General features: G+C 39.7%; 1 protein-coding gene and 1 long non-coding RNA gene across 6 annotated transcripts in view; one reads left to right on the top strand and one right to left on the bottom strand.

The window, feature by feature from the left end:
• Positions 1 to 14606, top strand: part of Grm1 (glutamate metabotropic receptor 1) — a 381700-nt gene that overhangs the window by 303033 nt on the left and 64061 nt on the right. The gene's annotated exons all lie outside the window — the stretch shown is intronic.
• LOC110338040 lies at positions 6482 to 13585 on the bottom strand. Its single transcript, XR_002381282.1, has 3 exons — positions 13431 to 13585; positions 9062 to 9240; positions 6482 to 6589 (listed from the first exon to the last, which is right to left on the bottom strand). It is a non-coding gene; the product is annotated as an uncharacterized LOC110338040 (long non-coding RNA).

Below are 14606 nucleotides of genomic sequence, written 5' to 3'. Positions count from 1 at the left end.
ATATGCAAGAGGTCTCTTCCAGGACAGGAAAGAGGTTAAATTCTGCAGGCGGTGATTTTGTCCACTTTTCCATAGTAACATATTTTCCTTTACCCTGCTCTGTTATTGACTTTAATTTTTTTTCTTTCTTTCTTTTTTTTTTTTTTTTTTTTTTTTTTTTTTTTTTTTTTTGTTCAGTTTCAAATTCCCTTAAATTGAAACAGATAAATTGAGAAGTAAGTCAGCCACGATTACTGTAACATCTTTCTTCTTTGGGCTGATTTTTTTCCTTCTTCTTTTGCCTTCAGCCATTTATTGTTAATTAGGATTTCCGTGAGAAAATCAACAGTGGCAAAGAGGTGGAAAGTCGTTAGTTCTGAACTTAATTGTCAATCCTATCATAAGGTGTGAGGAAAGAAGGTGGATATCAGTGGCCAGGAAGAGTGGAACACTCAGCTCATTTCTAGCAATCACTGGGGCCTTGACATGAGAGGACTCAGCATGGGGGACTCAATGTCTCCCTTAACAATTGGCGGGTGGCCTCTGACTTCACAGTCTCAATATAGAATCCAAACTGGGAAAGTTGGAGCCTGCATTCTCATTTTATAAAGTAAAGATCCTGGGCCTAAGAAGTCATATATTTGCAAATGGCTGTATAACACAGACATACTAGGTAAACTGAGTCATGCAGTGTCTAGAAAACGGAATCTATTATCCTCACTGTTATGTGTGGGAAAACTGAGGGTGGAATTTGTAACTGGCATACCATTGCAAAAGTCAACATAGGTACGCTATAGTAGTCAATATAGACACACTAATCAAAATCCTTTCTCCATATGAAATTCTTATCAGCTTGCTTTCTGGTGAAATATGGAGTCATGAAAGGCAGCAGGTGCACTGTGTGGGGTTGATATATAGGGTGGAAAGCTCCTGATATATCATTATCTACATCCTCACAGGTTGTTATTAGCGCGTCTTGATTCCTTATTTTCTGCTACTAAATCACCATAAGCTGGAGGCTTCTGTCTTGACAACCTCATTTTCTCCTTGTTCAGGACTTTCCTGTGTTTCTGGTGATGTATGGACAGATCTTATTCTTGTGAGAGCCCATCTAAATAATTTCTCTTCATTGGAATATTTTACCCTTTGAATTCAACTAAAATTTAATGAGGAAAAATTATCCAGTATTCTTTTTTTTTTTTTTTTTTTTTTTTTTTTGCTGTCTCATTGTTAAATATGATTCCCATAGATGGCAGTGAGTGGACTTAAAGATTCTAATCTCCCTTCAGTTAGGAATAATTTAAAAGTGGAATACAAGATCTCTCTCATTGACTGACATTTTGCAAATGAAATCTGCGGCCTCTTGAACTTCATTATAACTTCATGAATATTGGAAGACTTCAAGACTTGGCAGCGGTTTTGAAACTCAGCCAGGAAGATCCTAATAGTGTTACAACTCCTGCTATGGCAAGGCTCTTTTTTCTACTTGGTTCGATGCTTCTGGCTCATTGTTTTGTTTGTGTGTTTGTTTTTGTTTTCTGTCTCCAGTAATAGCCATATGAATTGCTAAGTGGAAGACTTACTTGAGAAGTAGGAGCCCAACATGTCAATGAGATGCCACAAACTAAGGAAGGCCACATAATGTGTCGTTGTGCTCTGAATTCCTCCCGGGGAAAGTAGCATTCACTACCCAGACACCACTTATTAGTAATCCATTGTGCTAGCTACAATTCAATATCAAGTTTGGAGTCAAGAGTCAGTCCCAACTCCCATGTCCCTCTGTTTTCGTGTGCCTGCCCAGATGACTTCTGCCAACAAATTCTTCTTACTCCATCCCCCAACATCAAGAACATGACCCTTCGTGTGGATACTTCATTCCTCCTTAGAATAAGGAACAAAATACCTATGAAAGGATAGAGGTACAGAGACAAAATTTAGAGCTAAGATGAAAGGATGGACTATTCAGAGACTACCCCATCCGGGGATCCATCCCATCATCAGCCACCAAACCCAGATACTATTGCACATGCCAGCAAGATTCTGCTGAAGGGACCCTGATATAGTGGCCTCTTGTGAGGCTATGTCAGTGCCTGGCAAACACAGAAGTGGATGCTCACAGTCAGCTATTGGATGGAACACAGGGCCCCCAATGAAGGAGCTAGAGAAAGTACCCAAGGAGCTGAAGGGGGCTGCAACCCTGTAGGTGGAACAACAATATGAACTAACCTGTACCCCCTGATCTCGTGTCTCTAGCTGCATATGTAGCAGAAGATGGCCTAATCGGCCATCATTGGGAAGAGAGGCCCCTTGGTCTTGCAAACTTTATATGACCCAGCACAGGGGAATGCCAGGTCCAAGAAATGGGAGTGGGTGGGTAGGGGAGCAGGGGCGGGAGGAGGGTATAGGGAACTTTCAGGATAGCATTTGAAATGTAAATAAAGAAAATATCTAATAAAAAAAACATTAAAAAAAAAAAAGAACATGACCCTTGGTCTTTGAAGTATGTGAGACTCCCAATGCACTCTACAGTGTAACAGTAGTAAATCCTATTGTCTACAAAGGTGATTCTCTTATGGTGCCCAGGAATGAAAATTTCTGATATGAAATTGAAAAGTTGATGAAGGTGTTAGGACATTATCCCTGTGGACCGACTCTACACCATTCTCAGGTTGTGCTACTAAGAAAATGCAGGAAGCTGAATCCCTTGCTTACTGAGCTATTGAAGTTGCTCTCAAGAAGGAGGGAGTGGGTTAGACTAGAACCAGGGAGTAAACTAATCAATTTCTCATCTGGAAAAAGGTGTATGTTTTATTGAATGAGGGATGATCTGGGGGACAGGAAGTGACCTCTGTTGCTTAATAAGAACAATATTCTGCCACCTAGGATGTAGCTGGTAAAGATGATGGGAACATCTGTCCAATCATACCCACAATAATCTCTAAAACTATGAGCCAACATCTTTGGAACATTTTGGTCCTGTCCTTCCGTCTTTGTTCTTTCCCTAGGCATGGTCAATCTTTGATTCTAAAACACAGCGTCACACTAACCCAGTCCAAATAGGTCTCTATACTTTTTCTATGCTTGAGGTCCTTCTTAATCACTTCTATAGGACCCCAGTTTCTAATAAATCTTGGTTTAAAAATATTTTACTATTAGTATAGTGAGGCTTCTTCCTCTAGAACCTGCCCAGTAGGAAGAGCGACTACTCTGGTCACCATGAAGCATGGGTATCTGCGTAACTCTTTCTTTCCTTCAAGTTTCTCAGATCTTAGCCCAGACCTTCTCTTTATTTTCTGTTCAGCTTATTTATCTGGCCCCTTCCTAGTTTGAGAAGGTACATCTGGATCACAATTCTAAATGTTCTGCCTGTCATTTCATTTTCTGAGAACATGCTCTATAAGGTGTACATCAGGGTAGCCCTGGGCTCGAGGTTCAACCTTTTGATTATATTTGTGCAGCCAAACACAAGAGATCACTTTCCATCTTTATCTAGTCTGTAATGTCCCATGTTTGCATAGTGATGGCCATATGATATTAGGGATGTTTTAGTTCTCTGTAGCTAGATGGTTCTACTACATTCCCTCCTTTAATTAAAAAAGAAAAGAAAAGAAGATTGTAAAATTAAAAGAGGCTGTAAAATGTTATTGCATGTTTGCCAAACTAATAACATTATTTCTTCAATAAAAAAGTTTCACTTGGGGGAGATATTGGTCAAATATTCATTAGAAAAAGTAAACAAAGACCCCAAGCGAAACTTGAAAATGGGCAAAAATATTAAGCCAACTTTCTAGTTCCTGGGATTGCTGCTTGCACATGGTTTTGCTTTCTCATGGAACTTGAGGTCTGTGTTCTATGGCAGAAATCCAGATGCACTACTTCCAGCTGCTTCCTGCCAAGAAGTTCCTGTTGGGGAGTTAGAACTTAATGATGTGCTTTGATAAATCAGCAACATTTTGTGTTTATGTACAGTGGGATTAACAAAAACAAACAAAGGAGAGACCTACTTAAAATATTCTACTACATTAAGTATTATCACTATTAATTTCAAGACAGCAAGAGAACAGTCAGGAGTATAAATATACTAGAAAGGAAAAGGAGGTTATTACTTCTAATAACAAGAAAAAGCAAAAACCACCAATAATTGTCCATGTATCATATTGGCCTACCATATGCAAAATTATAGTATCTGGTATTGGCCAAGTTGTGATAAAATGAGAGTTCAGATGTTCACTTGATGGGAGTAAGATTGGGATTGTATTCTTGGAAGAAATCCTTCAATATGCTCTGACACTAAAGCAGTCGTTCTCAATCTGTAGATAGAAACCCCTTTGGGTGGTCCAATGACCCTTTCACAGTGTTCACTTAAGACCATCAGGAATATAGATATTTACATTAGGATTCATAGTCGTAGCAAAATTACAGTTATGAAGTAGCGAAGAATGCAATTTTATTGTTGGGGGAGGGCCAACCACAGCATGAAGAACTGTATTAAATGGTTGTCGCATTAGGGATCTTGAGAACCACTGCTTTAAAGGAACATTTTAATTGAACAACTTTCCTTCAATGAATTGAGCCAAAAAAATGATAGCTCTCTAAACTTTTACCTCTCTCACTCTCTAGCCTTCCTTCTCTCTCTCTCTTCCCCCTTCTCTCCACGTGGCCATGGCTGGTCTCTCCCTCTCTCTTTCTACCTTCTCTCCTTTCTCCCTGCCTTTCTACAATGAAACTCTAAAATCATTTAAAAAAAAAAAAAAGAAATGATAGCTATGTCTGACATAAATACTCATGTACAAATGGGAAAATATTAATTTCCTATATCCCTAATGTCTAATAGGAAAAATATTTTATAAACTATGAGGAATAATGAACAGTTTTATTGTGTTGTTTCTAGTATGCTGGTTTTCAATGGCAGTCTCATCTAATCTAAATATGAAGTTTCCTAAATCTGAGATTGGGCAGGCATGGGAAAAGAGGAGGAAGGTTGATGATAGTCATGTCTAAGAAGTCTCAATCTCATGGATGCTTATGAGGCTATGATGGTTATTTTCCATTGTTAACTTGACTGGACACACCTTCAAACCTAAGAGACACATCTCTAAATGGGTTGGTGAGGGCATTTCCAGAAGGTGAAGAGAAGAAGCGTCTTGAATCTGAGCATCACAGGCTAAGTTTAAAAAAAAAAAAAAGGCAGAAAACAGAGAACACCAGCATTCCTCTCTCTCTCTCTCTCTCTCTCTCTCTCTCTCTCTCTCTCTCTCTCTCTCTCTCTGCTTCCTGACGACAGACAGAATTCAACTCACTGCTGCATGCTCTTTCTGTCTCAGCTACAGCCACCCTCACTGCCATTCCTCCCTTGCCAAGCGCAAAGGACTGTAATCCTTAAGTTTTTGACAACAGTAACTAACAACAGTAGGCTGGCCCATCCTGTTTGAATTTTGAATATGGTTTGAGCCTAATCTCTGACAGGTAGAATGTGAGCTTCACCTTCATAACTTAGCGCCTTCCTTGGAACCTGGTGGGTACCTAAGATGTGAAGTGTGGTGACTGTAGGCATAGCTGGTAGATTCACAGCAGTCATTGCCCACTCAGGAGTCAGGGTCTGAAAACAAGTGACTGTCATGAAATGTCCCGAGTGCCCTGTGCTTCATGAAATGACAGGGCTTCTCTTTCACCTACTGTTCAAGCCCTAAGGCTCTTTGACCCACCATGCAAAGTTCGATAAATAATGGCTGTTGTTACTGTCAGTTCTACTAGCTCTGCTCACTAAACCTTGTAACCTCCGTGCTTCATTCACAGTTCCTGTGGTTTTGGGTTTGTCCACATTTTACTGCCAAGGAGCTTTTCCGTCTGTCTCCTGTCTCCGCTCTCTCTGATACTCATGCTTAATAGCAGTGTCAGGTCTCACCTCTTCCATGAGACTTTTTGGGAGTTTACAAAGGAGCCAACGTGATTGGTTCTTCTTCTTAGAGCTGGACCTCTCCTATTTCACCCTTTGTTATGTACAAATAGCACTGAATCAGACGTGCACAAGGTGTTTAGTGGTTCACTGAATGAAGGGCAGTTTTCAAAATGACAATGCAGTTGCTATAGTACTAAATTCCTTTCTTTTCTGCTGAATAACTTCAATGAGTGATCTGACATTGTCATTTTAATTTGATTCTAAAAGCTATCAGAAATTCCTACTGCTTCACATACTGACATGTTCATTTCATCAGGGACATGACCATGGGCGAGCCTTGGACAATTCTTTTCCAACCATCCTCAGTCCATGAGCTTAAAATGAAATGTAAGCCTGCTTCTGCCTTTACGGGATTTGAGGAACATTCTCACTCTAAGGACAAAAAGAATTGCTTAAACTTACCCTTTTTACTTTCTTCACATTTTTATACAGCTCTTTATTTTATCTCTACAGACACGAAGAGCTCCTAATTTGACTAATACATTAAATAGACACTTCACTCTATATTAAAGTTTTATTAAGCAATCTCAAATGATAGCTTATAGTAATCATATTAGGTTTTATTAGAATGTTATGAAATGTATTGTAGTCACCATCGGTAATAACCAGGCTCAGTTGGATCATCATTTTCTTCCTGAGCTGTCAGTCACGCTGTAGAAGAACTATTGAGATAAAACATGAAGCAATTGTCTGAGTAACTTCTACAACTGCTCATACTACACACAGCAGGCAGCATCCACTATGGACCTGCAATGGTGGGTTTTGCAGTTGTCACTGGGGTTAGGGAAAGGAGTTCTAGTGGATTTCTAGCCTCAAAATGACCCACAGAATATCCTTTCCCTTTATATCCAAGCCATACTGAGTTTTTATTCCTGGCACCAGGACAGAAGAAAAACACATTACCTGTTGCACGTAGGCTAGACCTTTCCTCTTGCATGATGCCCCAACTCTCATGAGCATTTGCAAGCATGTCTGGTTATTGCAATTTTCGTATAGGTAAGACCAGAGGAAAGCTTGCAGCTCTTACATTACAATTCTATGAACTTTCAGGGCAAAGCTGGGAAATTAATTCCAGGGTCGGCCTCGGAGAAGCGACTTTTAATGGGTTTTCTATTGACCTCACCACTAGTAAAGTCTGTCACTGTTGATCAGCATGGCACTGTCTGTATTGATGACCCTTTTCTCTGTGTTCCCTTTCAAAATATTCCCGAGGACAGACACAGTGAGTGCACATGTTTGGTGCAAATTAATTCTGTAAAGTCCTTGGGGTTGACCGTTGAGGATGCAAGTCATCTTTACTCCTACTGTTTTGTTTGCAGTTATGTAAGTAATCAGGGATCTGGGGCCAGGGCCTTTTCTCTAAGCTCAGCCACAGTGATTAGGCAGCTGAGAGAGCCCTTGCTAATGAGGTTTCCCCTTCCTCTGTAAGTTCAGTGAAGGAGGCTGCAAAGCAGGAGATCCCCAAACAGTGAATAGCTTTGAGAACTTGCACATGCATGTCACATGTAAGAAAACATGCATACATGTGTGTCACATGTAAGAACAGATGCATAGCAAGAAAGTTCCGTCATTATACACAGCCCACTGTACCCATTTACAACATTATATGCTACTACTCTCTGCTGTTTCTTATGTCTCACTAGGCTTACAAACACAGACCTTGGTTTCCTAGTTTTGAAATTTAATGATCAGCTTTCTTTACTGATCATTTCTTTTCTCTCCATGTTCGTTAGAGTTTATTTATCTGTTTTGGAGATTCAATTGGGTACACTGGCAGCCATAGGGAAAGAACTGCTGTTTAATTTAAACCATCCACCATAATTGAAGATGGCTTTCGTATTATGTTAGAACAAGTCTGCCCTGAACAAAGTGAAAAGGGGATGCATGTTAATGAAGGCGCCCTTGACCACATTTGTGGATTTCTCTTACATCCATCACTGAGATTATCTAGATGCTAGACATGGTGAAGTCTGAGATGTTATAATGAGCACATGCTCAAGACTCCTTTCGTAGGACTGAATCCTGTGATAGAGACATCATCCTAAACGGATGAACACCTGGAATCTCATAAATGAGCATTTCCAAGCACTAGAAAGTAAGAAAGTGAGAAAGAAGAGAGGGGACCACAGGACCACAATTGTTTGAAATATTGGCTCACAGATTCTAAATTTCAGAGACCAATAAACACCTTTTGATGAGGTTTTGGTCATTTTGAGCAAGGTCTGTTTGTAGATAGCTCTTCCTTCTGGTTATGAAGTGTGAACGAATGCTTGTGAAGCTCTCTGTGATACCCTGGAACCTCTTCAAAGGCTACGCTTTCCATCTGGTCCTTAAGTATCAGCAGCCTGATTGGATAAATACCTAAAGAACACCCAATCACTTTGATTTTTACGTTACCCTCCTGTGGGTATGAGTTCCTAGGAAAGAATTGTCTTTGGGTTTTTGCAGCACATGGACAACTGTGTTTAAAAAAAAAAAAAAGAATGCTCATGTAAGAGTCTGGGAATTAGCACCAAGCCTCGGGAAATGAGTTGATTAGCATCTTGTGGCTAGGTTAGTCCAAAGTTTAAAGAGTCAAGAATACTGATCCTTCATGTTTCTTTTCAAATTATTATTGTTCTGTAGTTAACCTTAACTTTACATAGTAATAAATAGAGTATCCATTTGCAAGAGTCATAAAAACAATCCTATTTCTACAGTTATTTATGTGAATCAAATCACGACTATCTTGTCCTGGGATGAAATGCATGGATGGACTCTTAAGTTTCATATGGTCTAAAATATAGGACAAATTTCATTTGTACACGAACCACTCAATTATCTATATGGTAACAGATGTCTTGTCTTTCCACATATTGCCAAGTATAATGGTACTCTGAGGCTGCAGCCAGGCAAGAGATAGAGGACCATGGTACTTAGGATGCACAGATCTGAAGTCAGATAAACTGGATATTAATGTAGCAACTACTGTCACCCAGCTGTGTGACCCTGGGAAACTATTTGATCCACATGGCCTTTGATTTTCATCATTAATCCCAGGGAAATGATTAGCACCCATTCCCTGATTCATGCTTCAGTTACACTGCTTTTCCCAATATTGCTTAAGGCAATAGGATTGCTGACTTCCGGAGGAGGCCGGTTGTCGTGGCTGTTCATGTTCTTGCTTTTGCAGTTGGATCCAGACAAATGTTTGCAGTGTTTCTTGGCATAGGTATCTGGTCTCATCTTGACTGAGTGGATTTTTTTTTTCTTCTTTGGTTGCACACTCTGGGTCCTGGCCAAGTGTGGTGGCTGCAGTGTCCCTGGTAGAAAATGTTGAAACCATTCACTTGGTATCACAAAGGAATGAATATATGTTAGAAGGAAAGGGTGTCAGGGACAGAAGAGAAGAAACAGAGAATCTCTGGTTCTGCACCGAAGAGGTTAAGTCCCTAGGGAGTGGAGGAGGGTGGGGAGGAGGAGCTACTATACACAGGTTTCCTCCAGTGTAAGATTAAGGCATCAGATGAGACTGGAATAGAGGACAGGGCGGACAACGAAGGTAGGCGTACTGGAGTCTTCACCTACTGTGGCCACTGGGGGTTCCTGGTAGAGAGTGGTTCTGTGGTTTTAGCAGGAGTCACACAGAAACAGGGACGGGCTGGAAAGGAGAGTCTACAGGGGAGGTGGGAAAAGAACTGAGGGAGAGGGGCTGGGTCCGCCAATGCCATCTCTTCCCTCAGTCCCTGTGAGGTGAATTTGATAATATTTTAAACCACGCAAGTTCCTGCCACAGAGCATTTGAGGATGCTACCTCTGATGCTGGACGGAGATGTGGTACTAATTCTTAGACACTTAAGAAAGCTGGCAGTTAAAAAAAAAAAAAAAAATCCTTTTAAAGAAAGGCCGCAGAGAAAGTGTGACAGTCTCAAGGAGCTGGCTGTCATCTTCTCCTGTTGGTGCCGTCTTCTAATGAAACCTGACATTTGTCACAGTTTAAATAGAACCAGCATTGCTATATTATTATTAGTTAAACTTCCAAACCTCTTAGATATTTTTTTGACTTTTTCTTTCTCTTATTTTCCAACTCAGGGCTTTATTCAGAATATTATATTCAAGTCAGGTGGTGGTGGCGCACGCCTTTAATCCCAGCACTTGGGAGGCAGAGGCAGGTGGATTTCTGAGTTCGAGGCCAGCCTGGTCTACAAAGTGAGTTCCAGGACANAAAAAAAAAAAAAAAAAAAAAAGGATATTATATTCAATCCTTTTCCCCTGCCTTTTTGAATTGCCTTTGGTTGTGACAGTTCTCAACCAATCTTTTGTATAATGACCTTGACAGTTTTTAGGAGTAGCAGTTAGGTGTTTTATAGGACATCCTTAAATTTGGGCTTAGCTAATATATGGCAGTTCAACACTGCGACCTGGAGAAGACATCCATAAAGTCTATTACACACTGGGTTAGCATTGACTCCATGGGTAAGGGTAGGGCTGTGTTTACCAAACCTCTCTACTATGGATTTACCTGTATAACCTTCCTTACATTGTAACCTTTGAAACTAGGTCACTAATTGCATGCCACACCAGGGAGAGGAGAATTGTATTGTCCCTTGCTAAGGGCAAAGAAATCACATTATTTGCAATTATTATGGATGAAGAGTTTTATTTTCTCCCCATTTATCTTCATTGATACTTCATTTGTATCAGTATGATCAATTATTTTACCTCTTGGATCATATTCCCATACTAAATTGTCGGGCTGGTTTTTCAAATTGTTTTGACTTTGGCCAGTAGATGTCTTTTGCTTGACTTTATTATGTAGTTTTGAGGAGTTTTTTTTACTTTTGGAAACTACAGCACCCCCCTACTCCAGGTTCACTGTGCATATTTACTGTTTATTCCATATAACTCTTTTTAAAAAGTATTTAAAGATTTATTTTTTGTTTTATTTTATATGTATGGGTGTTTTGTCTGCCCAAATGTCTGTTTACCATCTGCGTGCCTGTAGAGAAGAGAAAAGAGCGTTGAATACCATGGAGCTGGAGTTACAGACAGTTGTGAGCCACCATGTGAGTGTTGGGAATCAAAACCAAAACCAAGTCCTTTGGAAGAATACCCAGCGCTCTTTCTTAACTAAGAGCTATCTAGTCAGCCCCACCTCTAAATCCTTAGTTGGTTATCTCTTCAAAAGGGCGCCTGTGCGTGCCAAATGTCTGGTCTGATCTTGAGGTATTCTCCTTTATTGTACATAACTAGGGCATGTGTGTGTGTGTGTGTGTGTGTGTGTGTGTGCGCGTGTGCGTGTGCGTGTGCGTGTGTGTGTGTTTGTGTGTACGTATATTATATATGCACATATAGGGATTAGTGGCTAAGAGTTTGCTGCTCTTGCAGAGAAGGAGGTGTCTATTTCCAGCACCCTATTAATAATTGTCCCACAGTCAACTCCATTTTCAGTTCCAAGGGACTGGAAACCCTCTCCTGGCTTCTACAGATACCTACACATGAAAATGCTAAAGTATTTAAAAGCACATGTAGACATTTCTGTATAAATTCATTAGTTTATGTTAAATGCATGCTGATATCTCAAGGTCTCATCTCATACTGCATGATTCTAGTTCTTGTAGGTTTTGCTTTTTTATAATCTCCCATTCTACCAGGGATGCACTCTTTTATACCATCTGCCATCCATTTATTTATTTGTTTAACCTTGTTATACGCATGGGTAGCCATTTCAGATTTGTTAATGCATGTCCCATGAGAAGCAATTTCCTCCTACTGGAGTAGAATAATGCTTACATTCCTTTTCTGAGTATAATTTGAACAGATTTAGATCAGCCCCGTGACCTCTCAAGGTGGTCCTTCTTAGTATAGAATTATATTTGGCTTTCTTGTTTCTGTAAATATTCTCCTCACAGCCTGAGCCTCGTTGGCATATCCAAATGGATTTGCTTGAAGTCTAACTCCTGCATGTGTTTTATTGATAATTTCTGCTAAGAGCTCTTTGTCTATATGTGCTTGACAATATTGATCTTAGAAGCTACTCTTTTAATTTCTGTGACAGTTATTGACTAAATCTTACTAACAGTGAGTTTTTATTGATCCCTTAGGAATTCCAAATTTGATTTTTTTAAAAAAAGATGTTGTTGGGAGACATGACAGAAAGGGAACCTAACTTTCAAGAAACCCCAAGAGTTGTGGCATGAGGACAATGTGGTGTCATAGTTAAGGTAGAATAATAAATCCATTATATTATCAGTGTAAAAGATGCACATATTCTCCCATGGCAATCAATCTGAAGTGGAAAGTCATAGTATAACCTACTTCCAGATGTCACATGTTTAAATGCCAACGTCCGCCCAGCAATGTCACCTCTCTGTGCTCCCATTTCATCCATCTGTCTTGTGAATTGCAGGGAAAAGAACTAAAGTATATGAAATACACTAATATATGCCAAAGTATGTTTTTATGTATAGGGATTGGTCAGTTTATAAATACTATATTGTACTTGTCAAAAGCCAATCACCAAGTTGGAGTTGAGATATCAACTTCATGTACAATTTATGCTTGCATTTTTATAATAAACATGAATGTTGGGTAGCAGAACCATTCTGTTACACTGTAGGTAAAATAGCCATAATTTAATAGAGTTTTTGTTACAGTGCTTACATTTCAGCAAAAATCACTCTGTTTAAGTCACTCAGTCTAAGTCACTAGAGTATGGAAGGAAGTAAGGCTACTCAGAAAGAACAAACTGAGGATGGGAAGTCAATGAGGAAGACAAGTGTACTAAACCAGGGACTCCCATGTATGAAAGACAGTATTCTTCCTTTCACTCATAAAGAAATAGAGATGGTGCCACATGAATAGATCCTTGGCACATAGAAGATGTTGGGGAGCCTTGTTATTAAGGTAGCAACCCCCCCCCATAACCAGGATGCTCTTTGTTAGCAGGGCTTCCCTATCTGCCCGTCATTGTCTGGAGAATGTCCCTGAATGCCAGTGGCTGGCTTTGTCTGGCTTTGCCTGAAGTGACCTTGTACTGAGTCTCTGAAAAGTCGCATAACTCAGCACACACATACCACTCTAGCTCTCTGGCTGCATGCTATTAGGTGTTGTATTGTAACCAATCAGCCCTTCCTGCTTACTGGATGTCATGACCAACGATCCCTTTCTACCCATAACCCTGAAAAGCTCTTATATACCCTATGCCTGGAACAATAATACAGACTCATTTCGCTGCAGTTGTCTCCAGAAATTATTCTGTATATACTCATGACTGTCAAAACCCTGTTCTTAGTCTCTGCTCCTTTTGTCCTCTCAGGCTCCTCTTGAGGAGAAAAGGAGAGGGCACCAGAAGAGATGAGAGAGGAACAGGTTATAAATGGTTCTAGTACAGCAGGTTGTTGATGAAGGAGCTGGTTCCTGATGTATTTTGACAACAGACTTCCCACACTCAACAAAGGCCGCCAGCCCTCTGTAGTATGCTGCACCTCTACAATTAGCTGCCAACACTTACTGAAAATATGCAAGGTTTTTACTCCAAGGAGTGTGGTTTGCAGCTCTCTGGTGCTATTCTGAACCCTCTCAATAAGAAAGCAATGGGGCAGTCTGTTTCCTTTCTAGAGAGACAGAGAATCCCATAGTTTAACTGCATGTTACCTGGTGATCCTCAGGATTCTTAAACACACCAGCAACTGTCCTTAGGTGTTATTCACGTGAACCCTACTTTTTTGAAACATGAATTAACTAAAGCAGTAGTGTTGCCAGGAAATTGAGGCTTACCATATATTATCTTCAATCTGTAAGAGGCCTGCTGTTTATGTGCCATACAATGGGGGAAATTTCTCTCTTAGCAACGGGCTGTTAGGGTGTACTTAGAAATATGTCTGAATTGTTCAGACATGAAGCACAGGTTGGATTAAGCAATAGAAAGTCAACTAATAGTAACAGCAATCACATAGACTTGATTAAATGATCCTTTATTTTTTCTCTCCAATTCCACATGAGTCCATTTACATTTTAATATACTGAACAGAAAATAATGGAAGGGTCATATTTTTCTGTGGTATTAGCAGAAAGAATCTTTATGGAATGAGAAAAATGTACTATCAGAGGAAACAAAGCATTCACATATCCTGGGCATGAACATGAATAAGACAGCTATTCTAAATCTTATCAAAAATTCTCTCTGGAAAATGTATATAGAAAAATTTAGCTGCCTAAGCCTTTAAGCCAAATTGAGGGCACTGTATACATGGAAGATGGTATTTTAAAAATGTCTAATTAAGCTTCCTGCAATAAATCTAATAGTTGGCAATGCAAAGGGATATGAATGCCATCTTCTTCACCTGATTTACTAACAATGCAAAATGATCATGGACCTTTCTATTTCAATCTGATTGGCACTGTATCAAATTATGTATTGAACATATAACTCTGTCAAAGAAAAAGAAATGGTAGAGAGACAAATGCCAAGACATGGAAAGAATCATCTCCCACTTCCCAGAGAGAAACATACTTAATAATATTTTTCAGAATCCTCCCTATTTCATGAGAAAATAAAACACTGCTTATTGTATTTGCCTTCTTAATTTGGAGTTAGTACCAAAGATCTCCATTTGAAAAGAGTCAATACCACTAAAAGTCAATACCACATTGGTGGGAATGAATTACTGATCTAGTAAGTCCAGGC

The sequence above is a fragment of the Mus pahari genome, chromosome 21, assembly GCF_900095145.1.
Source record: "Mus pahari chromosome 21, PAHARI_EIJ_v1.1, whole genome shotgun sequence".
In the NCBI taxonomy this organism is placed as follows: Eukaryota; Metazoa; Chordata; class Mammalia; order Rodentia; family Muridae; genus Mus; species Mus pahari.
This window is presented reverse-complemented; position numbering and strand designations above follow the sequence as displayed.